Below are 27964 nucleotides of genomic sequence, written 5' to 3' on the forward strand. Positions count from 1 at the left end.
CATTGTTCCTGTGCTTGCTGGGTCCATGCTGGGTGGGTTCATGTCGGGTTTGCGGGATCTTCTTTCCCAGTGGGAGTGGGGTGCGCTAGCGCAGGGGTCCCAGGGGTTGGATGGTCAGCTGCGTTTGGTGTGGTCCCCTCCTCTTCCCATGGCGGGTTCGTCAATGGGAGGGGGGGCAAGTTCTGTTCCCGGCGCGGCGATTAGTGGTGTTTTGGCTGTGCATCCTTTTCCCTGCTCGATCATGGGGGGGGGAGCGACCTAGGGGTTCTGGATGGTACGGCAAGTGTCGCTAACGTGGCAAAGGGGGCAGCATATAAGTGCTGGTCGGGACCCTTGGGCTTGCATCTGAAGCCCGAAATTAGTGAAAAGTTCTGGAAAGGGGAATTTGTAGAGATGTTTTCCCTGTTGCCCTTGTAAGACGAGGGGGGACAAAGATGGGAAGGAGTCAGACAAGGATAAGCAGAAGTTTCGCTATAGGAAGATTCCGAAAACTTTTGGGAACTGGGTTCTGGTGTTCTCCATGTTGGCGAGCGTGATTGGGAAGAAGGCTCTCCAGCATTGCTCAGCGCTGGTTTGCTATTAGGACACCATTTGGAATGCTTGTCAGACCTATGGTGGCCTGGGTTGGTGGCGCTACGAGGAAAAATGTAATCAACGGCTTGCGGTCCGTCCCTCTATCTCTTGGGATCAGATGGACATTGGCCTATGGCTTTCCATCATGACTCGCCCAGCGGCACACCAAGGGGGGACGTCTTCCTTTCTTGGGGGGGCTGGTAGGGAGGGCGGCTCTGTGGGGTGGGGTGTGTCATGACGTTTTAAGCATGAATGCTCCCATTGTGGGGTTGCCCACTCTGCATCGCGCTTCTATAAGTGGGATAAGTCAGGGGACAAAGGGGACATGGGGGCTAAGGGCGAAGATGCCGGTGGTCATGGACGAGATGCACCCATGGCTTCCCCGTTATAGGAACCGCCGGGTGGCGGGGTTGCTGCTGCAGAGGTTTGTCCATGGGTTCTGGATTCCCTTCTCAGTGCGCACCCCCTCCGGGGCGGTTCAGAACTTGAAATCTGTGTTTGATTTTCCTCAAGTGGTCCTGGACAAGCTCCGGAACGAGGTATCGCTGGGGTGGGTGGCGGAGCCGTTTGATGTCCCTCCGCTACCCAATTTGCGGGTGTCTCCCTTGGGCGTGGTGCCCAAGAAGGAGGCGGGGATATTTCGCCTAATTCATCATTTGTCGTACCCTCACAGGGGTTCAGTGAATGATGATATATCTGCTGAGGTGTGTCGGGTGTCTTGTGCTTCATTTGATGCAGCCGTTCACATGGTCAAGGCAGCGGGCCCTGGGGCATTGCTGGCAAAGGCGGACGTGGAATCGGCGTTTCGAGGGTTGTAGTTTCGAGGGCCAGTATTACGTGGATATGTGCCTTCCGATGGGTTGCTCCATATCCTGTTTTTACTTCGAGTGCTTCAGCACTTTCCTGGAGTGGGTGGTGCGGCAGGAGTCGGGGATCGACTCGCTGCTGCACTATCTTGACGACTTTCTGTGCGTGGGCCAGGCACATTCTCAGGCTTGTAGGAGCTTGCTCAACACTGTGGAAAGGGTGTTTGGGCACTTTGGGGTCCCCCTTGCGCATGATAAGACAGTGGAACCGGTGATGTGCCTTAGCTTCTTGGGTATTGAGATAGATTCGGTGGCCATGGAGTGCCGTTTGCCTCAGGACAAAGAGGATTGGCTGCGTAGTGGTGGCATCTCTTGCTTGCTAGGGGCACCGTCTGTGTTGGTCATCCATTTGGGGGGCAACAACCTGGGGACCGTGCCGGTCGGGGGCTTGGCAGACATGGTCAGGAGGGACTTGTCCCAGATCTTGATCCTGTTCCCTGAGATCTGCCTAATTTGGTCGGAGGTAGTGGTGAGGAACTATTGGTGGCAGGCCCACAGCCAGAGTGCGCTGGAGCACTGCCGCAAAAAGTTTATTAGGCGGATTGTTTGTTGTGGGGGTTGGGGGGATATCCATTTGGCATCAGTTCTTTGAGAAGGATGCGGCGAATTTGTTTCGACCAGATGGGGTGCATCTGACGGAGGTCGGGCTCGACCTCTTTAATCTGGTGATCCAGGAGGCGGTGGAACAGGCCCTGGTTTGTTTGGGTGGGGCCCCTGCTGATTTTAGGCTTAAAACAGCGGGGTTTGTGGCGGGGCATGTCCTTGCCAAATAAAGGAGAGATGGTTTGCAGGTTTGATGAATATGGGTCTCATCCTCCCCCTGTCTCTTATGGTGAACCTTAAGGGGTACCAGGTTGGACGTGTCCCCACCGAGTTAAAAGCCGACTGGTGGAGAGCATTATGATGGGTGCAGTCCAATTGTGCCTCTGTCTCTTCTCTGGTGCTTTTCCTTAGAGAGAAAGCATTTCCATGTTCATATGCACGTATGTATTTTGCATTTTTGCATTGCTTTGTTGAAATAGTAAAGTATGCATTTTTAACAGGTAGATAAACATGACTGAAAAATTCAGTCTATTCTCATTTCTACTCAAATGCATTGGTAGGAATTTGACCACTGCCCCTATCCTACAGCTACACCCATGTGGCAACTGATGACAAAAAAATACTTTGTCACATGTGCTACTGTATGCCACTATTACCAAGTGAATCCTAGAATTCCATTACTTTACAATTAGTGCTTGCTAGTTAAAATAAATAAAATTGTATATACCGGTACATCAGTTTAATGCAGTTTAAGTTAATATGTTTAAAAATCCAATTTCGAAGAAAGCATGTATAACTGGTGTCATCAATTATGTGTATTCTTTCCTTTGATAGCAACAATATAGCTATGGGTTTAAAACATATTTGTGGTCGGTTAATATTGTTACCGTGAAGTACCTTGTGATTGGAATTAAGTCGGTGTGGTGTGCCGAAACCGACGTAGGAGTAGGCCTGTAAAAAGAGGGCCCCCCGAAGGATTGTATAATTAAGAGGGCGAGGTGGGTAGTGTGAACATCGTGCGTTTACAGCAAAGGTAGGAAGGGGGAGTAGCGTTTTTATAGGAACGCTAACTGCTCCCACAAATACAGGCCTTCGGCCTTTAACTTGTGGTCGGTTAATATCGTTACCGTGAAGTACCTTGTGATTGGAATTAAGTTGGTGTGGTGTGCCGAAACCGATGTAGGAGTAGGCCTGTAAAAAGAGGGCAAAAGGAAATGCAAGAAAAACACACTTATTTGCAACATAATTATCACATAAGAGTCGCTTGCCTTACCTCTTACCTGTGGAATGTCTCTGTATAGCATCGCTGATTTCCAGTGAACCTAATTTATCATGTGTACCGACGTACTGCTACTGGATGCGGTACTTATATTGAACTGATGTCCTAAATAAGTGTCAGGGTCCCAGCCTAATCTAATGCAAGGAGTACAAATGTAGAACCACATTTAGAAGAAGTAGGGGATTGTTTAGTAGAGCAAGTGTCTTAATTGTCTGGTTTGAATGTCGGTGTGGCATGAGGTGGTGTCTGTACCTTCTTAAGTCTTCCTTAAGGAGACATGATTAGCCTGGTTAGCTGTAATCGTGATCTGATTAGCTGTAATCGAGAAGTTCTAGGGCTCCAGAATCCTTGGAAGGATAAAGGCACAGAGGTTTATGACCGGGTTTGTGTGGTACGGATGCTGTCTAGGGAGTCTGCTAATGCCTGGATTTCCCATCTATGTGTGTATGTTATTGTGGAGTGATGAACCAATTACTTATACCTTAATACAACTGTGTTATTAGCAATAATCAGCATGGTTTTATGAAACATAGGTCATGTCAAACTAACCTAATTGCATTCTACGAAGAAGTAAGTAGAAGTATAGATCAGGATGTTGCAGTGGATGTGATCTACTTGGATTTTGCCAAGGCATTTGATACGGTTCCTCACAATAGGTTAGTCTTCAAACTAAAAGAAATTGGTCTAGATGAATGTTCTTGTTCTTGGGCTTAAGTATAGAGTACAACGAGTTGTCATTAATGGTAAATTCTCAAGCTGGACAAAAGTGGTAAGTGGTGTCCCTCAGGGTTCTGTTTTGGGACTGCTTCTATTTAACATATTTATAAATGATCTTGAAATGGGCATTGAAAGCCATGTATCAGTGTTTGCAGATAACACAAAACTTTGTAAAGTAATAAAATGTGAGCAGGATATTGCCTTGCTGCAGAGGGATTTGGATAGATTGGGGGACTGGGCACTAAAATGGCAGATGAAATTTAATGTAGAGAAATGCAAAGTTATGCACTTCGGGGTTAAGAATGCACAAGCAATTTACACCCTAAATGGTAGTGAACTAGGGATAACCACACACAAGAAGGATTTGGGAATTGTTATAGACAACAAATTAGGCAGCAATATGCAATGTCAATCTGCCGTTGCTAAGGCCAGTAAGGTTTTGTCATGTATAAATAGGGGCATAAATTCTCGAGATGAAAATATAATTTTGCCTCTTTATAAATCGCTGGTAAGACCACACCTTGAATATGCTGTGCAATTTTGGGCACCTGTTCTAAAGAAAGATATCATGGCACTAGAAAAAGTGCAGAGACGAGCTACAAAATTGATAAAAGGAATGGAGCATTTTAGTTATGAAGAAAGGTTAAAAAATTTAAATCTCTTTAGTTTGGAAAAACGGTGCCTGAGAGGGGATATGATAAGCATTATACAAATATATTTGGGGCCAGTACAAACCATTATCTGGAAATCTATTCATAAACAGGGCTATACATAGGACACAAGGTCACACATTTAGGCTTGAAGAAAGGAGATTTCATCTAAGGCAAAGAAAAGGTTTTTTTACAGTAAGAGCAATAAGCATATGGAATTCTTTGCCTGAAGAGGTGGTTTTGTCAGAGTCTATACAGATGTTTAAACTGCAATTGGAAAAATACTTGCAAAAACAAAAGATACAGGGATATAATTTCTAATTAGTGGGGTAATAGCTGCTTGATCCAAGGAGACATCTGACTGCTATTTTGGGGTCAAGAAGGAATTTTTTCCTAGTTTGTTGCAAAATTGGAAGCGCTTCAGACTGGGTTTTTTGCCTTCTTTTGGAGCAACAGCAAAAACAAACATATGTGAGGAAGGCTGAACTTGATGTACGCAAGTCTCTTTTCAGCTATGTAACTATGTAACTATGTAACTATGTAATATATCCTTATGGTAAGCATTTAAGAAGAAGGGGTATGGTTTGAAAGGTTTGTCAGAATGTGTTGTTGTATGTCTGATTGGTATAGTGAGAAAGTTTGAATGAAAGGTGGCAAAATGCGGCATATTGGACCATAGTTTGAACGGTATACTTGTGGATGTTGTATTTCACTGAGAGTCCTCGGAGAATGTCACGGCTCTGTCATATGTACTCTTGGTGAAAGCGAATAAGGCTATAGGTGATAACTTGTTGTTGTGTGCCAATAGTCGGGCTACCAGATGAGGATGTTGAAATGCGGATTTATGGTCGGGTGTTTTGGCAGTTGGGTGAGGTACGAGACTGAGTGTCTCTTTGATCAGCAATCCCTAATGGTTTGTAGATGCTGCAACCCAGGATAGTGGTTTCATCTGTAAAAAGAACTGGGAATTGGTCAGATCCTGGCGGGATGAACACAGAAACCCAGTTCAGAGCTCTAATGACTCCCACCACATGACCAGGTCTGCCTTGACCAAGGATCTAATAATACTATCTCCATCAGGCAGACCTGGTAACGAGTGTAACAGTAAATGAATGAACTGCCCAGCGGGATAGAGCACATAGTGCCGTACAAGAACCCAGCAATGATTGCAGGTCTTTCAATTACAAGTTCCCCGCTGAAGGGACCTATTCGTCTTCATGAACGCACACAATCTTATCCTCAGGAGACTTGACTGCATGGTACCGTAATTGGTATGGACTTATGACATCAAGACTGCGAGAGAATTATGTGGATCATATGAGGGAGTTAAGGCATAGGCTGCGACTGAATGAGAAGCAGGCAGATCAATGATGAGATGTTGTTTATTAGAGTATTGCTGGTAGTTTACAGTATATGATACGTGTCTAGCAGAGGAGAGTGGAACATCTAGGGTGCCTACTGGAGTGACCCCAACCCAGTGTGGAACCCATGTGTGATGATTAAACCACCAAGTGCGGGGGCGGACGTGACTCACGTATAACGTCAAAGCTTATTTCCCTCTGTACTCATAACCTTTGATATAACATATATGGGCAGATGGTTTTGATATGAGCCCCGAGGCATATGGAGCATATGTGAAGCAATCCGCAGTTGGTAGAACTACATATGCCGAGAGGACGCCGGGACCGGAAGAGCGGCGGACCGGAAGTTCGGTTGTCACGGAGACGAGGTGAACAGCGTGCGTTTACGGCAATGGTAGGAAGGGGGAGTAGCGTTTTTATAGGAACGCTAACTCCTCCCACAAATACAGGCCTTTGGCCTTTAACTTGTCCAATCCAATGTGAAAGTGTGAAACAGCTTTATAAGCAGCTCGTTCATAGCTATACAAATGACAGGAGACCATCTAATAATAATTAAGGATAGAAAATGTAACCTACAGCAGAGAGTGAGATATGAGATTCTCTGCCTGGAGCGCTTGCATAGCATGTTTACTAGACATCTTTAACCCCTTAAGGACTGAGCCAAATGTACACGTTGTGAACAAAACAAAACGCAAACAAAACCTGGCATTTGCGCTATATGTCTATCCAACCGTAATTCACCTCTTTCATATTAAATGCACCCACCCTTATTATATATAATTTTATTCAGGGGAAAAAGGGCTTTCATTTAATATCTAATATTTAGCTATGAAACATAATTTAATATGAAAAAAATAGGAGAAAATAAGAAATGTTATTTTTTTTAGTTCTACATGACATTTTAACTGTCAATGTCATAATACTGTTTGCTTTTACTGCAATAAAATACACATATTTGTATTCAGCAAAGTCTCACGTGTAAAACAGTACCCCCTATGTACAGGTTTTATGGTGTTTTGAGAAGTTACAGGGTCAAATATAGCATGTCACAGTTGAAATTGAAATTCGCCAGATTGGTTACGTTGCCTTTGAGACTGTATAGTAGCCCAGGAATTACATTTACACCCATAATGGCATACCATTTGCAATAGTAGAGGTATTGCAAATGGGGTATGTCCAGTGTTTTTTAGTAGTCATTTGGTCACAAACACTGGCCAAAGTTAGCGTTAGTATTTGATTGTGTGTGAAAAATGCAAAAACGCCAATTTTGGCCAGTGTTTGTGACTAAGTGGCTACTAAAAAAGACTGGACATACCCCATTTGCAATACCTTGGGTTGTCTACTATTGCAAATGGTATGGTATGCCATCATAGGCGTAATTTTTGATCTTGGGCTACCATAGGGTCTCAAAGGCAACGTAACCAATCTGGCAAATTTTAATTTAAAAAAAATGAAACACAAGCCTTATATTTGACGCTGTAACTTTTGAAAACACCATACAACCTGTACATGACTTTCCGTCGTCCCTTAGAGAGACAGCAGCCAAGATGAACGACACAGTGACCATTAGAACTAGGAAGTTCATGACAAACAGACTTCTGCAGCGTAAGCAGATGGTCATTGATGTCCTTCACCCTGGGAAGGCCACTGTCCCTAAAACAGAAATTAGGGAGAAGTTGGCAAAGATGTACAAGACTACTCCAGATGTCATCTTTGTCTTCGGGTTTAGAACTCACTTTGGTGGTGGCAAAACCACAGGTTTTGGCATGATCTATGACTCGTTAGACTATGCAAAGAAGAATGAGCCAAAACACAGACTTGCAAGGCATGGCCTATATGAAAAGAAAAAGACTTCCAGAAAACAACGTAAAGAACGCAAGAAAGAAGAACAGAATGAAGAAAGTCCGGGGTACAGCCAAAGCAGCTGTGGGAGCTGGCAAAAAGAAAGAATAAAGGATACCAGGATGACGAAACTGAAGATTGTACATTGATCTTGGGGCTTGTAATAAAAACTTATAAAAACCGAAAAAAAAAAAAACCTGTACATGAGGGGTACTGTTGTACTTGGGAGACTTCGCTAAACACAAATATTTGTGTTTCAAAACAGTAGAAAGTATCACAGCAATAATATTGTCCGTGTAAGTGCTGTTTGTGCGTGAAAAATGCAAAAAACTTCACTTTTACTGGCGATATTATCGTTGTAATACATTTTACTGTTTTGAAACACTAATATTTGTGTTCAGCGAAGTCTCCCGAGTAAAACAGTACCCCCCATGTACAGGTTTTATGGTGTCTTAGAAAGTTATAGGGTTAAATATAGTGCTAGCAAATTAAATTCCCTATACTTTCGGCATATTACATAAATATATATGTAGAATTAATATATGTATATATATATATATATATATATATATATACACGTATGTGTATATATATGTATATATATATATATATATATATAAAAAAGTTAAGATTTTTATTTATATATAGGTATATATATAGTGATATATACGTATTTTTATGTATATAGATATATATATTATTTCGTTCTACGTGTATTTTGATATAAATATATATATATATATATATATATATATATATATATTAATAGCACAATACAGTTAGAACTAAATAACACACATCTATATATTTTTTAAATTTTTTTAATTTTAATTTTTTTTTTTTTTACAATTTTAAATTCTTTATTTTATTTGTGCATCAGATAACAGTAGTCATGCAGAGCCACGACAGCATCTGCAGGCATTTGCATAGTTTGACATATACGTGGCAGCGTAAACGGCACATTTTTTTTTTGAATGACATACAAGAAACAAACTCGTGTAATTAGAATGTATAAGCTTACAGTGCTCGATAGGTACATAGACTTAAAACAGTGTCAAAAGTAAAGATCGCGCTCAGACGCTTTATATGCTTAAAGTTGCTTAAAGAATATGCTTAAAATACGCTTTGAAATTTGCCTGGCATATAGTAATATAGTGAAGATCGCGCTTCAGCGCTTGTTATGCTTAAAGTCGCTTAAAATATGCTGAGAATACGCCTTGAAGTTTGCCTGGCATATAGTGATTTAGTAAAGATCGCGTTTGACATAAAAGTGTAGGATTAACACCAAAACCAAGAAAAACGGTAAACGCTTCATATGTTAAGAGGCTTCAATGCGAGAAAATAGACTGCACTTCTATATTGTTGGTTTACGCCTTTCTGCGTCTAGGTGAAGTGCATGCGAAATATAACCGCTTATTTATAAGTAGAAGCTTATGGAAAAACAACATATAAAATGATTTCGCTTTAAATGACAGGCACCCACCGGGTTAACTACGTGGCTAAACAGGAGAAACTGTGGTATTAGTCAAAGGCTAGTAGAACAAGTATGCCAGATTGTGTAACCACCTTAACCTAACCCAGTGTTGGCGTTGCATAGCCTTAATTATAAACCTGCTGGTGGTCATTAATGCAGTTCTCTTGGCATGTATATGGACCAGTCCCAGATCAGCCGACCCTGCACATGGGCCATTTGGGATAGACAGTCTCTGCAGCTGGGGAGGGCCAGGGTTCCTCTTTGGCTTGATCGTGTGCGGCAGTTAGCTGTGCTGTGGCTTGGTCGGTGGTTGTATTCCACGATTGCAGAGTAGTGGCTTGCTGGTCTAAGGTGCTATGTCTAGGTGCTGTGCCGGGGCTTTGTGGCTGCCTGGCTGTTTTGCTCTTACTTGTGTGTGAGTGGTGGCCTGCACCCAATGTGCTCCGAACTTTCGTCCGCTGCCATTGCGTTTTGGTCTGCTTGTCCCCTCCGAAGGCCCGCAGTGGAGCTCCGTAGTGGCGTCGGCGGGTGTCAGGACGGATCCATGAGGAGACCATCTTAGCCGCTTGAAGGTACAGCACCCCTCTGTTGCATAGCATCATGTAGAACTTTGAGCAAAGTCGGTCCAGTGCTTCTAGGTGCTGTGAGTGTGGGTAGCTGTCTGCGTGCTCCTGCTCTGGCTCTTGCTGGGCGGCCATTTTAGGCATGCTCAGGCACCCTTTGTCTTTGTCGGCTAGTTAGCCTTATTTCTCAGCTGCAAATTGTGTCCGCTTTTCTGCTATGGACCGGGATGACCCCCACCGGTCCAGAGGGGGGGGGTAGGAGACCGGTATTTATTATGGGGGTTCCGGCGTCGAGGAGAGCGGCCGCCTCTCCCCGGCATCCACTCCCGCAGGCCGCAATTCGTGTGTCGGGTCACCAGCTCCGACAGGCTCAGGAGAAGGCTCCTCCGGTGCTATGGTGCACCCCCGTCTCGGGTGGCACACCCCGATGGGTGTATGAGCTCTGTGGCCTCCGGTATCGGCTTTTTTGCTGTCCGCCCGGCGGGAGCTCTTTCCCCGCACGTCCGTGCTGATTGGCGGTCAGGCTCCGCCCCCTTTAATTTTTATTTTATTTTATTTTTTAACGTATTTACATATTTTTTTATTTTATATATAAATATATATATAACAATAATTATATATATATTTAATCAGTATCAGTCTACGTGTAATTTGATATTAATATATATAATTATGAATATATTTATAGTAAAATACACCTAGACAGTGTATGTGTGTGTATGTATATGTATATATATATATACTTAGATCATATATATTATATATATATATATATATATGATCTAAGTATATATTTATATTTTTTTTACACTTATTTAATTTAATTTGATTTTATTTCCAGCCAGTAGGGGGACTACCTGTCATTACAGTCAGTCCCCCTGCTGGCAATGCAGCAGGCAGCTAACCCGGCCATGTGATTGTGAGGTCCTCGCAAGGACCTCACTCTCACATGACCGGGGGGGGGGGGGCTGCAGGACGTCGGATGTGTCGCGGGGGGCTCCCTGGGAGTCCCCCCAACCGCGATCGCCGGGGTGGGATGGCCGGCGACCTGGTAAGTAAAAAAGAAACGGAGGGTGTACTATTACGCCCTGCGGCGTTTGGAGCCACTTAGAATAGGGCGTAATAGTACGCCCTCCGGTTTTAAGGGGTTAAACAATATCTGGATGCCTTTTATGTGGCTTAGCATGATAGCCAGGTACTACTTTATCTCATATATTTTCCTACATTTTATAAGCTTGAAAAAAAGCAGTGATACCATGTGTTACGGCTTGTCAAGTCCTCAGCAATCACTAGAGACAACAGAGGGGAGAGGGCTCTGTCTATGGAGGAATCATGGCGTGCGCACGGGGTGTGCCGGGTGTGCCTGTGCAAACCTTAATCCCTGCAGCCCGCGCTGATTGCCTCCATTTGCCGGTGAGGGAGATCAAAGATCTCCTTCGCTGGACCACAGGCAGGGGGAGGCAGGAGAGGACATGGGGAGCTCTAGCCAACAGCACCCCGGGGTTCCTCTCGCGAGGTCGGAGCGTTGCTGCGGCAATACTCAGATCTTGCGAGAATGAACTCCAGCCCTGCAGGCTAGAGTTCACTCACCGCTAGGACCACCAGGGAACAGGGATGGCAGCAAGGATCCCCCCTCCAGGGCAAAAGGTAAGAAGGGAGGGGGGCTATTTCCTAATCTGTCCCCCTACACCCACACACGATCCCTCCAAACAAATTCACACACACAGCACCGTCACACACACAGCACCCTTACATACACACACACAGCACTCTTACATGCACACACAGCACCCTCACACACAGCACCCTCACACACACACACACGGCACCCTCACACACACAACACACTAGTAGTAGCACCCTCACACACACACACACACACAGAGTAATGTATGTATGTATGTATGTGTGTGTGTATATATATAGATATACACAGGTCAAAAAAATAAAGGGAACACTTAAACAACACAATGTAACTCCAAGTCAATCACACTTCTGTGAAATCAAACTGTCCACTTAGGAAGCAACACTGAGTGACAATCAATTTCACATGCTGTTGCGCAAATGGGATAGACAACAGGTGGAAATTATAGCCAATTAGCAATACACCCCCAATAAAGGAGTGGTTCTGCAGGTGGTGACCACAGACCACTTCTCATTTCCTATGCTTCCTGGCTGATGTTTTGGTCACTTCTGAATGCTGGCGGTGCTTTCACTCTAGTGGTAGCATGAGACGGAGTCTACAACCCACACAAGTGGCTCAGGTAGTGCAGCTCATCCAGGATGGCACATCAATGCAAGCTGTGGCAAGAAGGTTTGCTGTGTCTGTCAGCGTAGTTTCCAGAGCATGGAGGTACTACCAAGAGACAGGCCAGTACATCAGGAGACGTGGAGGGGGCCGTAGGAGGGCAACAACCCAGCAGCAGGACCGCTACCTCTGCCTTTGTGCAAGGAGGAACAGGAGGAGCACTGCCAGAGCCCTGCAAAATGACCTCCAGCAGGCCACAAATGTGCATGTGTCTGCTCAAACGGTCAGAAACAGACTCCATGAGGGTGGTATGAGGGCCCGACGTCCACAGGTGGGGGTTGTGCTTACAGCCCAACACCGTGCAGGATGTTTGGCATTTGCCAGAGAACACCAAGATTGGCAAATTCGCCACTGGCGCCCTGTGCTCTTCACAGAGGAAAGCAGGTTCACACTGAGCACATGTGACAGACGTGACAGAGTCTGGAGACGCCGTGGAGAACGTTCTGCAACATCCTCCAGCATGACCGGTTTGGCAGTGGGTCAGTAATGGTGTGCGGTGGCATTTCTTTGGGGGGCCGCACAGCCCTTCATGTGCTCACCAGAGGTAGCCTGACTGCCATTAGGTACCGAGATGAGATCCTCAGATCCCTTGTGAGACCATATGCTGGTGCGGTTGACCCCAAAGAAATGCCACAGGCTGCTCACTGTTTAATAGACATGCCCCTACTCGCGGTATAGCGAGTAGGGGCATAATTTAATAATACTACGTAACCAGCTTATATAGAGGCTGTGTCACATGCTGCACTGGCCAATCACAGCCATGCTATTAGTAGGCATGGTTGTGATGGCTTCTAAGGGCAAACGAGTCAAACGGTTGTTGATTGGCTGCCCTGCAGCCTTTCAAATGCATCATTAAATCACCGAACACTGAACTCCAACCCGAACATACAGTGATAAGTCCGTGTTCGGGTCCGGGGTCCAAAAAACTTAATGTTCGGTACGAACCCGAACTTTACAGTCCGGGTTCGCTCAACTCTAGTGTTTATACACAAATGTTGCAGGTATTTTTTTTTATTGTTAATAAATAACATTTATTTTTAGAAAATCACTGCATGAGCACACCCAAACTCATTGATCTACTGTAAACAGGGAACTCACATTCTGTCCCCAAATCCTGAATGTTGATGGCCTACAACTCCCAGAATTCTTCGAATGCAATAGATGGCAACAGAATCAAGGAAGTTGTAGTTCAACGACACCTGCAGTTTGAGATGCCTGCTATACAGTTTGTCTGGCTAATATGTTTCTGAGGGGTACTTTCTTATGTGCCAAGGAGGACTGCATTATCAGTACCAAAATATACCTACAATTTAGAGTTTGGTGTAAAAACCTTATAGTGATGGTTGTGTGTTAGAACATTGTCTGAAAATAAATATATTTATTTTTAACCTTATAGTGATACTCTACTGCTGTAGAGTATGGGGATTTCCTTAAAAAAAAACAGGAAAAAACTAACTGCAAAAAGGTGTTTTTTAAAGAGGCTGTCACTTAAAAAGAAGTGTAAAGCAAGGAGAAACGAAATGAGCTCTGCAACACTAGAATTCCACGAAGTGGGCCTGGTGGTGTTTTGACCTGTAATGGTCAAAACCATCATCGTAAGTCAAAACATTGCCTGGTCTACTTTGTGAATTAAATAAATGAGCAACCATGGCTAATTCCTGGTGTTGTGAAGGGTTTTCTTTTCTCTTTGCTTTACACTTCTTTGGAAGTGGCATTTCCTTTTTAAGAGGCTTATTTTTGCAGGTATTGCATTTTTAGAGGCCTCTGCAGCAGAGCTGTACATGCACATTTGCAGTGAGTATGGCACTGCAAGAGTTAGCTTAAATACTGTACATATTTTGCTAGGCGTTAGCTGAATATAAGTATGTAAGCTTAAAGGACCACTATAGGCACCCAAACCACTTGGGTGCCAGGTCCATCTAGGATTAACCCTTTCTGCTTTAAACATAGCAGTTTCAGAGAAACTGCTATGTTTACATATGGGTTAATCCAGCCTCTAGTGGCTGTCTCTTCTCACGACGCCACCGTCCATAGGAAAGCATTGAGAATTATTTCCTATGAGACTGGCTGAATGCGCGTCATGCCGCGCATGTGCATTCAGCCGATGACGGGAAAGGAGGAGGAGAGTCCCCAGCGCCGAGGGAGCCCAGCGCTGGAGAAAAGGTAAGTGATTTAACCCCTTCCTCACCCTAGAGCCCGACAAGTGTTTTCCTGGCACTATAGTGGTCCTTTAACCAGTAGCTGAGTTTTAATACTGAGGTGAAGTGACAGTACTGCTTTAAACTTACCTGTAAGTTTACCTATGACTGTCTCCTCTTGCAGAGCATTGGAGACCCATGGCATATGAGCAGAAATCACTGCCAATCAAATACTGAGTCCAGTCAGTGATGGTGCTAAACATGGAGATTTTCAAAAACTGAATGTGTTAAAGGACAACAGGCACCTCAAAACTATTTGTAATAACAATTTCATCAAGTTTTGAAAGGAAATAGATTTGTTAATGAAGTATATGTAAAAAATTTAAATGTATTTCTATCAGGGGACATGCTTCTTCTATGAGGGACAGGTACAGACTGTGTCATCAAGCCCAGACCCTCACAGCAGAGCAGAATGGGGGTTACTATGTTTCCTGATCACCGTTATCTCAGGTGATCCACCCTCTCTTCCTCCGTCTGATCAGCAGAAGGAGTAGATCTGAAATGGGACAGACTGAGCAACCAATGCTAGGCCTGTCTGCCTGTACTATGTCCTAGTGCGGCACATGGAGCCCATATACACAGTCATTAAATAGTGCAGGCTGCCATGCTACACCTGAAACCCTCCCTCTCCCTGCTTTTCCTTCTGCCCTGGAATCTAATGGTGAATAGAGATTGTGCAGGGAAAGAGAGGCAACAACCTTGCTCCTGCACTGGCTGGGAAGAGCTGAAAATTGATACAAATCAACCCAGCTCAAGTTATCTTCATCAAAAGCAGGAGGAGCTATCCTGATACCGGAGAAACTGACGGAAGCGAAGCACAGAGAGATGGACACAGGTTTCTTCAGGAAGGAAGAGATTCTTTATTGGATCACCGATCGGGACTCAGAGGGACTAGCGTCACCAAAATACAGCAAAGTCTGAGCCCCGGACAATAGTGCAGGCTCCTTATATAGGCATATAACTCCTCCCATATTAAGCTCCACCCGCACATTCTCTTAACCAATCAACCCAAATAAGAATTAACTTCCTGTTTGACCGCATGGCTTGTCCAGCACAATGGAGGAGGGGGAATACTATATCCTGTATTCTTGCACATGCTCCGTACACTACTGATCGTATCTTGCCTCGTGCAACCAACTGATCGATACGTCAGCATATGCACGTACACATGCCACGTGGTAATCTCGGCCTACTAAATTTATTTTTACCGAGATTCCACCACATTCCCCCCTTTGATGCCTCTTGATATTTTACAATTACTTGAGGCATCACTTAACCTTGGTTTGCTTACACCGCAAGTTACCTTGAACCAGACCAGACTTATCTTATGATGTGAATCTTTTAACACTCATCTTCCTGCATTGATTCTCCTTGATCTAAAGCCTTATACTTATAAATCGCCATTATCTGTGCAGCAGCCTTCCTCTCTGCTATACTTCCTATCAGGCTTTGCACAGACCTAACTACTAAGGGTATAAGACACGGTAGGAGTAGACACAACAGTAAAATCAGTAGGACTCCACCTACCACTGCCTTAAGCCCTCCAAACCATTCATACCAGCTACCAAACCAACTACTTGGATTGTACCCTTTCCATACCTGAGTAGGCACATGCGCTAGTTTAACCATATGGCTAGTAAGCTCAGCTATTGCTTGCCCTTCGTCGTCTATTTGAAGACAGCAATTGCTTAGGTTAAACTTCCCACATACACCTCCCTCTACTGCCAAAAGGTAATCCAAGGCTAATCTATTTTGGTAGACTGCTGTCCTCATCCTGGTGTTATGCTTCGCTAGAAGATTGAGCGCTTGTGATGTCTCATTTGTGATAATCTCAACCACCGCCTGTAATCTTATAATACGGTTGAGCATATAAATAGGGGTTCTATAACCAAAGGTACCATCCTCAGCCCACGTGGCTGGCCCATAATAGTCTATGATACGCTGGGGAGGCCATTCATTATCTTCCCAGGTGCCTATCTCTATGGGTCCCCTTTTCTTCCTATGATTCACATCATACACTTTAACACCTAAAGTCTCACCTGTTTCAATCGGTAACAAGAAGAAGGATGGTTTGAGCATACCCAACACACATGCCCCTTCCCAGTCCTGTGGCAGCTCCGAATAGGCTTTCTTACCACAGATCCAGTACAAATTTGCTGGGGCTCTCCAGGTAGATGTGATGGATAAATCAAACCACACATCCTTTAAATTGGCGTATCTAGCAAACGGGTTTGATGGTTCTGAGACATTTGAAGCCGACCACCAAGTTGTATTCTTTGTATCATCATCATAAGCTTTTTGCCCTAGACAAGTTAATTCTCCTACAGAAGTGTTATACATTATTCCTTTCCTTGCTATGCAAACATAACCTATGATGGAGGTCTTTAATCTCCACTCAGATTTACCTCTAACACTCATATGATAATCGGCTTGTGTAGATATTAATTGGTCAACTGCCTCAGAACCGGACATTACCTCCTTTGCTTCCCAAGGCCATTGGTCTCCCATGTTAGTACCTCCACACACATAGCAGTTGGTAACATTAAGACTACCGGCAATACTTTCAGCTAGATCGATAAACAGGTTTTTAGCATTATGGGGGATCTTATTATCTATACTCATCTCTTCGTAAAAGGAATGGTATACTTGATGAGTCTGGGAGGATACCGTATCAGTCTCTATTCCTATAAACAATAATGTCCCAGGATCTAAACCCGTCCCGTATATCTGAAACCCAAATAAATTTCCATACTTATCTAAGAACTTGTCGGGGTTATTAATGAGTATATGGACTGGGTTGCATTCCATAGACTTACAATAAGGGCTAGTCGGCAACTTAGTCACTATCATGTCTTTGTCTACTGTCTGTCCCCAAGTCGCCCACCCCACACAAGACCAATATGGACAAAAGTTATAGTCTTTATTTGGGCATCTAGGACTCACATATTTATTTTTGCTACTGGGACAAATGTATTTATCGTTAGACCCATACGTCCTCTCCCATCTAAGATCCCCACATACATTCCACGGCTTTCTACCACTCGATATCGCTTTACACGCATCAAATAGCAGAACACCCGAAGAATGTACGGATTCTAACACCGTCTTATTAATTAGGGTCCCCTGAGGATCTCCATTCCTGAGAGTCAACCAAATTGTACGAGGTTGATACTCTGGACTGAAGCACTTAGGTTCTCCTACTCCTAAATGGCACACACTATAGTCTATATTTAAGTATCTACATCTCGATACATCTCCTTTACACTCGTATTGTGAATGCCAAATTAGGGTTTGGGAAATATGGTTACCTGTTCTCGTAGTCTTAATGCATACCTCACAGCTAGGAGTGTCGGTACCTCTACCTTCCTGAATATAAAAACACATATAAATAAACACAATCAAAAGCACATCTTTCGCCGTCATCCTCAGTCTTCGTCCGTGCGATGGAACCTCAGCTTCCAGGATGTGAGGGCTGCAGGGAATGGAGTTCTGCTCGTCTTCACAGGTGTCCCTTCGAGACTTTCCTGGCTTATACACTATGTGATGGTAAGCGGACAGGCTTTATTATGGCCTTCTCACTCACACCTGTAACAATAAAATTTGTAATCCACAATAATTCCTCGTTACTCCGACTGAGTAGTGCGTTTCAACCGGATCTTGCAGGGATTCTCTGGATCTGCTGTAACTTGCCAAGAATCAACTGCTGCTGGCTTAACCCTGGAGTGATGTATCCACGGAGTCACTTCTGCTACTTTTATCGCTGTAGGGGTAGACAAAAGAACAACATAAGGACCTCTCCACTTGGGCCCTAACGGTACATTATTCCACTCTTTAATCCACACTTGGTCTCCTGGATGATAACTATGAACAGGGGGATAAATATTCACAGGTAATCTATCTTGTACCCATTTCTGTACCTCCTCCATAGTCTTACCCAACTCTACAACCTGCTGCCGGGTAATTCCTTCTCCCAACTGACTCAAATCCCCCCTTAAGTTACCAAGTACGGGAGGTGGTCGCCCATACATAATTTCAAAAGGAGAGAGGCCCATCCTTCTGGTAGGGGTACTGCGGATTCGCAATAGAGCTATAGGTAAGAGAACGTTCCACTTAAGTTGGGTTTCCTGACACATTTTAGCCAACTGGTTCTTTATAGTTCTATTCATTCTCTCTACCTTACCAGAACTCTGGGGTCTATATGCAGTATGAAGCCTCCACTTTATACCAAGCATATGAGTCAGTTGTTGTAGGCACTGGTGAACAAAAGCTGGACCATTGTCCGATCCTATAGAACAGGGTAGTCCATATCGGGGTATTATTTCTCGTAGCAGGAATCTCACAACTTCTCCTGCTTTCTCTGTACGAGTAGGACATGCTTCTACCCAGCCTGAATAGGTGCACACAATTACCAGCAGGTAACGATGTCCACCCGATTTAGGCATCACTGTAAAGTCTATTTGTAGATCGGACATGGGGAGTCCCCCCATAAACTGGACTCCTGGTGGTTTTACTGGTCCTTGTCTTGCATTATTCTTAGCACACGTTACACATCTGCGTACAATGGCCTGAGTCAAGTTGGACAATCTTGGTATGTAGAAATGTTTCCTGAGAGATTCTTCAGTACTGTCTCTCCCAGAATGTGTCCCGTTATGATAATTTTGGACAATTTCTACTGCTAGTGATGCTGGTATGACTATTCTTCCATCTTCTAGCTGATACCACTTGTTCTCAAAATACTTTCCCGGTTCAGTCTTTAACCACTCCTCTTCTTGAGCTGTATAAACTGGAGTCCATTGGGACAATGGAGTTGGTATAAGAGCAGCTATATGCCCCACATACTCCTGTCTTCCTGATTCAGCAGCACGCTTAGCTGCACTATCTGCCATCCGATTTCCCTTGGTTACATCACCATCTCCTCTCAGATGCGCTCGACAATGTATAATACCGACTTCTTTCGGCTCCCACACTGCTTCCAATAGTTGTAGGATTTCAGCTGCGTACTTGATTTCTTTGCCTTCTGAATTCAGTAGTCCTCTTTCTTTATACAAAGCTCCGTGGGCATGAGTGGTTAAAAACGCATACTTAGAGTCCGTATAGATATTTACTCTTAAACCTTCAGCCAATTGTAACGCTCGTGTTAGTGCTATTAATTCTGCCTTTTGTGCTGATGTTCCTTTTGCCAGTGGCCGAGCTTCTATCACCTTGTCTATTGTTGTCACTGCATATCCTGCATAGCGGATCCCTTCTTTCACATAACTACTGCCGTCGGTATAATATTGAACATCGGGGTGGGAAAATCACGAAGATCTGGTCTACTTGAAAATACTTCATCCATTACTTCCAAACAATCATGTTGACTTTCAGTAGGTTGTGGCAAAAGGGTAGCTGGATTTAAGGTGTTTACAGTCTCTAAATGCACTCTTGGGTTTTCACACAACATTGCTTGATACTTGGTCATACGGCTGTTACTAAACCAATGATTTCCTTTGTAATCCAACAACGTCTGTACTGCATGTGGGACTCGTACATAAAGTTCTTGACCCAGAGTGAGTTTATCGGCTTCAGCTACTAGCAGGGCGGCTGCAGCTACGGCTCTTAGACAAGGTGGAAGTCCGCTGGCCACTGCATCCAGTTGCTTAGACATGTAGGCAACAGGTCTTTGCCATGATCCCAAGTACTGTGTCAATACTCCCACAGCCATTCTTCTCTGCTCGTGTACATATAAGTAGAATGGTCGTGTGTGATCAGGTAGACCTAATGCTGGGGCACTCATCAAAGCCTTCTTCACATCTTCAAATGCCGTTTGCTGTTCTTGGGTCCATAAGAAGGGGTCGTGCTCTGTACCTTTGATGGCTGCGTACAGAGGTTTTGCTAGTATCGCATAGCTGGGAATCCATATCCTACAGAAGCCTGCTGCCCCCAAGAATTCTCGCACTTGTCTTCTATTCTTGGGTATTGGTATTTGGCAGACAGCTTCTTTTCTCTCTGGCCCCATAATCCTTTGACCTTCAGAGATATGGAATCCCAGATACTTGACAGTTGGCAAACACAACTGAGCCTTCTTTCTAGACACCTTGTATCCTGCCTTCCAGAGAATGTGTAGTAGATCGTGCGTTGCTTGCTGACAGATTTCTTTTGTAACTGCTGCTATCAACAAGTCATCTACATATTGTAACAAGACACACTCTCCTGGGATGGACTCGAAATCCAATAGATCTTGACTTAGGGCTGAACCAAATAGGGTAGGTGAATTTTTAAACCCTTGGGGTAGTCTTGTCCAAGTCATTTGGCGTTTTGAGCCCGTTACAGCATTCTCCCATTGGAAAGCGAAAATACATTGACTTTCTGCGGCAATTCGGAGGCAAAAGAAGGCATCTTTGAGATCTAAGACTGTGAAGTAAGTAGCCCCGCCCGGAATTAAAGCAAGCAGGTTATATGGATTGGGTACAACTGGATGTATACTAACAACCGCATCATTGACTGCTCTTAAGTCCTGCACAGGTCGATACTCATCTGTACCGGGCTTTTGAACAGGCAGCAATGGGGTGTTCCAGGGGGAAGTACAGAATTTTAGGATACCATACCGTATGAACTTATCCAGATAGGATTGGATGTTCTTCTTAGCCTTCTGTGGGATGTGGTATTGTCTTAGGCTCACTGGATAAACCCCAAGTTTCAGTTCAATTTTTATAGGTGGAATATTGCGGGCCAGTCCTGGTGGGTTGTTCTCTGCCCAAACTCCTGGTATGTTAAACAATGTCTCATCACTCCTAGGGTTTTGGCTAGTCAACGCTGTATAAAGTCGCCACTCTTCTTCTTTTGGTACGGATAAAGTCATAATACCTGAGGGTCCATTAAACTTTAAGGATGTTGTTCCATTTGGTAGGAACGTAATCTGCGCTTGTAATTTTGATAGCATATCACGTCCCAGCAATTGGACTGGACATTCAGGCATATAAAGGAATTGGTGTTTTACTACGTGGCCTCCCAATGTACAGAGTCGACTTTTAAGAACCGGTTTTTCAGCACTTCTTCCAGTTGCTCCTATCACAGTAATAGTCCTTCCAGATGGAGGAGCAACTAGATTAGTCACCACTGAATGTTCAGCACCAGTGTCGATCATGAACGCACTCCTTTTCCCCCCTATTGATACATCGACCATAGGCTCCGCTCGACCAAGGGGGATGGAGCCCGGTCGGTATCAATAGTCCTCCATGACCGTGTCAGCCAATCCTACGAAGTCCCTACCTTCTCTATCGCGGGACCTTTGCGCTGCTGGAATATACCTGTCTTCCCTAACACTTCCTCTGTTCCCATTACTCCCTCTATACCCATTACTCCCTCCGGGGCCTCCTCTACCTCTCGCTCTGCCTCTAAAGTTTCCGTAACCTGACCTAGGTCTGTCTCTCTCAGACTGTTCTCTTCGCGGACACTCATTTCTCCAATGCCCTTCTTCCCTACAGTAAGCGCACTGATTCCTACTTAGAGGTTCCTCATTCCACTTACTATCGCCTCTATCTGGGCCCCGTCTATCTACGCCTGCGATCGCTACCGCTAGCATATCAGCCTTTTTACGCATCTTGCGCTCTTCCTCTTTCTTATTTTCTGTATCCCTGTTCATATAAACCTTATTAGCTACCTCCATTAGTTGGGTGATGGACATACCTGCAAACCCTTCTAACTTTTGTAACTTGCGCTTAATATCTCCGTATGCTTGGCTGACAAAGGCGGAGTTAACCATTCGGGAATTGTCTGCGTCTTCCGGATTAAAGGGGGTATACAAGCGGTATGCCTCCAATAATCGGTCATAAAAGACACTGGGCGCTTCATCGCTTTTCTGGATCACCTCAACTGTCTTCGACATGTTAATGGCTTTCTTTCCTCCTGCTTTCATGCCAGCAATTATAGCGTCTCTATAGGCTCTGAGTTGAACCATATCAGCACCATTTACGTTCCAATCGGGATCAGTGTTGGGATAATGTGTTGCGGCCCATGCTGCTGGATTAGCTTGGTTCAAAGCACGGGCTCTATCCTCTAGTGCTTTAATGGCTGCTTGATTTATTCTTGTCCTTTCCTCATTGTTAAATAAAGTCATTAGTAACTGCTGGCAATCAGCCCATGTCGGATTATGCGTCTGTACTATTGAGGTGAACAGATCAGTCATGGCTTGTGGTTTCTCAGTATACGAGGAATTATGGGTCTTCCAGTTTAAAAGGTCGGTAGTGGTAAATGGGACATATACGAAGACTGGGTCAGCGTGTGCCATTTGACCTGCGGCATCGATATAAGCTGACCCGGGATTTAGGCGAAGAGGCATCTGATAGTGCTTTAATTGTTGGGCACCAGTCAACTGTCGGGTTTGGATAGGGCTACGTAGAGAGGCGTCAGTCATGGGTTCCAGTCGGGGAGAAATAGGGTGTGGGGATGTGGGAGTTTGGTTTTGGGAAAAGGTGGTAAATAGAACACTTCGGGCCGAGCTAGATGAAGCTTGACCGGAAGTCTGAAGTGGCGCCAAATCAGGATATTCGTTTTTAATGGGGGTGGGTTCTGGTTCCGGAAGGGGAGATTTAGTACGAGGGGGGGTGGATCCTGTACTGGAGGAGGAAGCGGAAGTGGATGAGGGTAATGAGGGGAGGGGTGCAGGACTTCCTGCGTTTGCGTCACTTCTTCTTAACGGAAAGTAAGGGGGCGGCAAAGGGATCTCGGACTCAGGGGGCGTGTCCAAAATGGGCCTAACACCAGTCCTAGTGGACGAACAAGTCCTAGCTACCATGAGGCGACACTGCTCCTCGTGGCATGTCTGGAGCCATTTTGGCGAGTCATTTACGGCCTGTCTCCAACAGTCAATATAAGGAAACTGGCCGTAAAGTTCAGGCCTACCTGATACAGCCACGTGTAAGCGCTGTACCAGAGTTGGATCCAAACTGCCACGTGGCGGCCATGCCGCAACCAAAGTAGGCCACTCCCTAGTACACAAAGTAACTAAACGCACAGGAGACATCTTAACCCCAAAATCACAAGTTTTGAATCCCTTTTTAAAATTCTTCACCATACAACCTAAGGGATCCGGAATCGTTGACTGCGACGCACCCATACTTAACAATGGAACGTCGTCGACAACGAATACTATACACGCGTACTATTCAACAGTCACACCCGTTTCCTCTGGCAACAGCACCACGTGGTACGGTTACCAAGTGAAACGTACACAATAACAATAAACACTCAGGGAATTCACGTACACACACAGCTGTTACACCAGTCACTATATAATCAATATTATGCCCTTTGGCGTAACTATACAGTCACCCACGCTATAATTCTCTATATACGAATTACCCGTCTATAACACACCCCAGTAACATTGTCTTTTACAAATAGCGGTTACAGTACGGTTAGCATAGGTCAAAGCACAAGTTAAGGTCACAATACAATTATTAGTGGTTATGGTGTTAAACATGCAATGGACGACAATGATTAGTACTTATTATACAATGTCAGTAAATATACAGGGTTATGGTACCGTGCACTATAATACAGCAACACACTATTAACACTCTCGCTAGACGGCTGAGCTCGCGCTATCTAACAAGATATACACGCTACTAAACAATCGCTAACACATTTACAATTCCCAACTAAACTATTGGCCAGTACCTTGAATGGACTACCTAAAAACAATCTACATACGTTTTGGTTAGCCACACTGCCCAATCACCACATATATAGCGAGCTAGAGAACCGAATTTACACAGACGCCTCTTAGTCGCACTATACAACGAGCTAGAGGACCGAATTTACACAGACGCCTCTTAGTCGTACTATCAAAAGTCTAGTGGGTTCCAAATTTACACGCCTTCCCACTTAGCCCAGATAGGATGAGAACTAGCGAACCGGATTTACACAGACGCCGCTTAGTCTCCCGGTCCCTCCGACCTAGCGAACAAAATATACACCCTAGAACGCTAGTCTAGACAAGACACCGGTGTCCGGCTAGGGCTTATTTTACACCAGAGCGCCCCGCCTGACTAACCAAATCAAACGGTCTGACTAAAGAGCGTTCGATCGAGCGGTGCGCCTTCGCTCCTTCCCTCCGACAGAGGGGGCAGATACACAGATTCAAAACCCCTTTGGGCCTACCGCACAATCGGTATACCCCTAGTGGGTCCTGCCGTCTAAAACAGCAGTTGTCTTACCTCCTCGTTCCTGAACCTGAGTTCACACTCATCGACGGGGACACCCCAGCACTTCTCACGTAGAGGCCGATGATCTCCTGGACAACGGCCCAGTGGCGCCGAGACGAAGGGAGGTCCACGCAGAAGTTCAGGGGTGCAGCCGTAGAGAACGTGGGCAAAGATAGACCGTCTCACGCCTCTGCCTCTCAGCTACCGTTGAACGATGAGCTTCCCGGCCAATGCACCAAATGATACCGGAGAAACTGACGGAAGCGAAGCACAGAGAGATGGACACAGGTTTCTTCAGGAAGGAAGAGATTCTTTATTGGATCACCGATCGGGACTCAGAGGGACTAGCGTCACCAAAATACAGCAAAGTCTGAGCCCCGGACAATAGTGCAGGCTCCTTATATAGGCATATAACTCCTCCCATATTAAGCTCCACCCGCACATTCTCTTAACCAATCAACCCAAATAAGAATTAACTTCCTGTTTGACCGCATGGCTTGTCCAGCACAATGGAGGAGGGGGAATACTATATCCTGTATTCTTGCACATGCTCCGTACACTACTGATCGTATCTTGCCTCGTGCAACCAACTGATCGATACGTCAGCATATGCACGTACACATGCCACGTGGTAATCTCGGCCTACTAAATTTATTTTTACCGAGATTCCACCACAATCCCTGTGTAAGTAGGAATGGTTATTGGGAGGAACAGTTACTATATACAGTACGTATATTTTTTATGGGTCTATGCATCCAATTTATTTTCATATATACACACACACACACATATATATATATATATATATATATATATATATCCACACAACTTCTACATATAGACTCACAAAGCGAGCAGACATATATCTAAATACAAGCAGCCAAGCCTTCTTCTTATTCACACAAACACACAAGCCCTAGCAATTTACGTCCCTAGCCCTTGACATATATCTAGCTTTTCCTGGGAGGGCTGGATCGTATCCTCTCCCTGATGGCTGGAATCACTGCGCTCTTCCTGCACAATCTAGCTCTCATGCGCACCTTGTAGTAATACCAAAGCCAAAGTGATGTCACATCTTGGCTCACCAGGGAGCTGTGTAGCAAGAGCACAATGAGAACGCTGCACGCTTCCCTTCACAGCCAGTATATTTAGGCAAAATAGACACCTGTCGTGAAAGTAGGCAGACAGCTTGGAGGGGGCCTGTATCCGGTGGCAAACTGGGCATGGCTCCATAACTGAGTAACTGCCTGACTGGTTAATCCTCCCATGGTTTTAATGGTGGTGGGAGCCATAAACAGAACTTAAGAGAGTCTTGATTCTAGAGTTTTACAGTATTCAGATCCCCATCACCTCAGATAGGTTACCTTCCTCCTAATTTAATTAATAATAAATAAATAAATCATTAACTTGGTTAGATCAGATGTGACCAAGTATATATATATATATTTTTTTTTCCTCTAGTTCTAACATGTAATGGGAGATAGTAGCAATTATTGTTTGGGGTGCTAAATCATCTTCAATCCCTCATAAAAAAAAATACTTGATGGGGGACTGAAGATGGTTTAGCACGTCTTTTTTAGGGGGCTAACCCTTCTGAGGTCAGTTGTTCATGTTCTTTGAGATAGGCCCTGTCACACATCCACAGAGTACTGTAAAATATTATTACCCTGCATTGAATACAATTTAATGATGCCATAATACCTTTACGGCCTTTATAACTGAGTACAGATCACATTCTAAATGTCTAAATGTATTTCATACATGTCAGACCAACCCACTATGTGTTTGCAGTGGCCCAAGCAAGATAATGTATTTGTGTTGCATTACACAATATACCTATATATCTGTACAAACAATTATCTATTTTGATTTTTCGTGGTCTTTCTCCCTTTTTGTTATATATCTGTTAATCTAAAAAGCACTACTATGTTATTGTGAATCATTTAACACAGAAATATGGATGACCAAAACAGCTGATTAGGTATCCAAATTAAATAAGTATTTTGTTGCAGCAAAATCACTACAGGATGTTTAGATTAAAAGATGTGTATATACATGGAGATAGCATTCCCTCACCAATATGGCCAGTGCACTGCATGCACATCTAAATTGCATATTTCCCAAAACTCACAGGTAAGACAGGGTAGTCTTGAATTTGGGGTCCTAGCGCTTTTTTCATTAGTTGTGTCAGGAATTATGAATTTTTACTTGGGGCTGAAGAACAAGAGAACAATTAACAGAATAGAATAATGAGGGGGGCGTGTCTTGGCCACCATCTTAGATGGCCACGTTTTAGAGAGGCTCCTGGACAAGGGGGGCAATTTCGTCCATAAAGCACCTATTTAATTTCAATGAAGAAATTCTACATATAAATACTAATAACTAATACAATTCCTAACATGGAGAAGCTTAAGAAGGTTGAAAAATCCGCACCTGTCACGAAGAAAACGGGAGCAGGAGCTGCTGTGGTGAGTAAGGGTGCCCAGGCTCACTCCCCTGCTTCAAAATCCGTCTCGCGGCTTGTTTCGCCGCTTAAAATATCGTTGGTGGCGCCGGGGAAATCCCTCCCCACCTCCCTCCCGGTCTCCCATGCCAAATCGTATGCCTGTGCGGTCGCGACCCGCTCGCGGCATCCAGAGAGCGGCGGGACCGCGGCCGCACTAGCCGACACCTCTGTGTGCGGCTCAGAGTGCTCCGAGCACTCAGCATGCTCGGAGCACAAAGCTGTGTCTCCCGCGAGCGGCAAGGACCACCCAGCAAGCCGCTCGCGGTCTCAGCATAGAGCAGCCCGGTCACTCACTTACAAAAGTGACCGGGCTGCAAGTAAAGGGGAGGGTAGTGTGAGGTCTCGCTCCCCATCGGGATCCTCGGCCTCCAGGTTGTCGGTCCCGGTGGGGGGGGGCTCTGCTATCCGACCCCAAACTCTTAAAGGCACAGTAAGGGCTATGGAAAGCCCAGAGGACCAAAATATGGAAATAGGAGCTGAAATGCTCCAAACAAGTACTTTCTCTGCACTACCACAGAGAAAAGGTCATGATGCCACAACAAAGATGGCTGCCAGACCAGACAGTGTGTATTCCACTCCCAAGATGGCCACTGCCACCTCCAATATGGCTACCACTACGTTTATAGCAGCAACTTACAATCCTAATATGCCACCTGAACTGGCAGATGATCTGCCACCATCGGCTGGCATGATAATACAACTCATTAAAGATTTGAGAGTCGATCTGAAAAACGACTTTAAGAAAGACTTTGACACTTTGTATGGAGCCATGGAGGGCATTAATCAACGGACGGAGATAATAGAGAATAGATTGCACTCTCAAGAGCAATCTCACCTGGATCTGGTTGAAACTGTAAAAGAGCTTCAGAAACAAGTATACCAACAGGCGGAAAAATTAGC

The 27964-nt window shown here is 44.7% G+C and overlaps 1 pseudogene; it reads left to right on the top strand.

The window, feature by feature from the left end:
• The first annotated feature begins 7498 nt into the window (after positions 1–7498).
• LOC134585565 (small ribosomal subunit protein eS24-like) lies at positions 7499–8027 on the top strand (annotated as a pseudogene).
• The last annotated feature ends 19937 nt before the right edge of the window (positions 8028–27964 follow it).

The sequence above is a fragment of the Pelobates fuscus genome, chromosome 2 (assembly GCF_036172605.1).
Source record: "Pelobates fuscus isolate aPelFus1 chromosome 2, aPelFus1.pri, whole genome shotgun sequence".
Taxonomy (NCBI): Eukaryota; Metazoa; Chordata; class Amphibia; order Anura; family Pelobatidae; genus Pelobates; species Pelobates fuscus.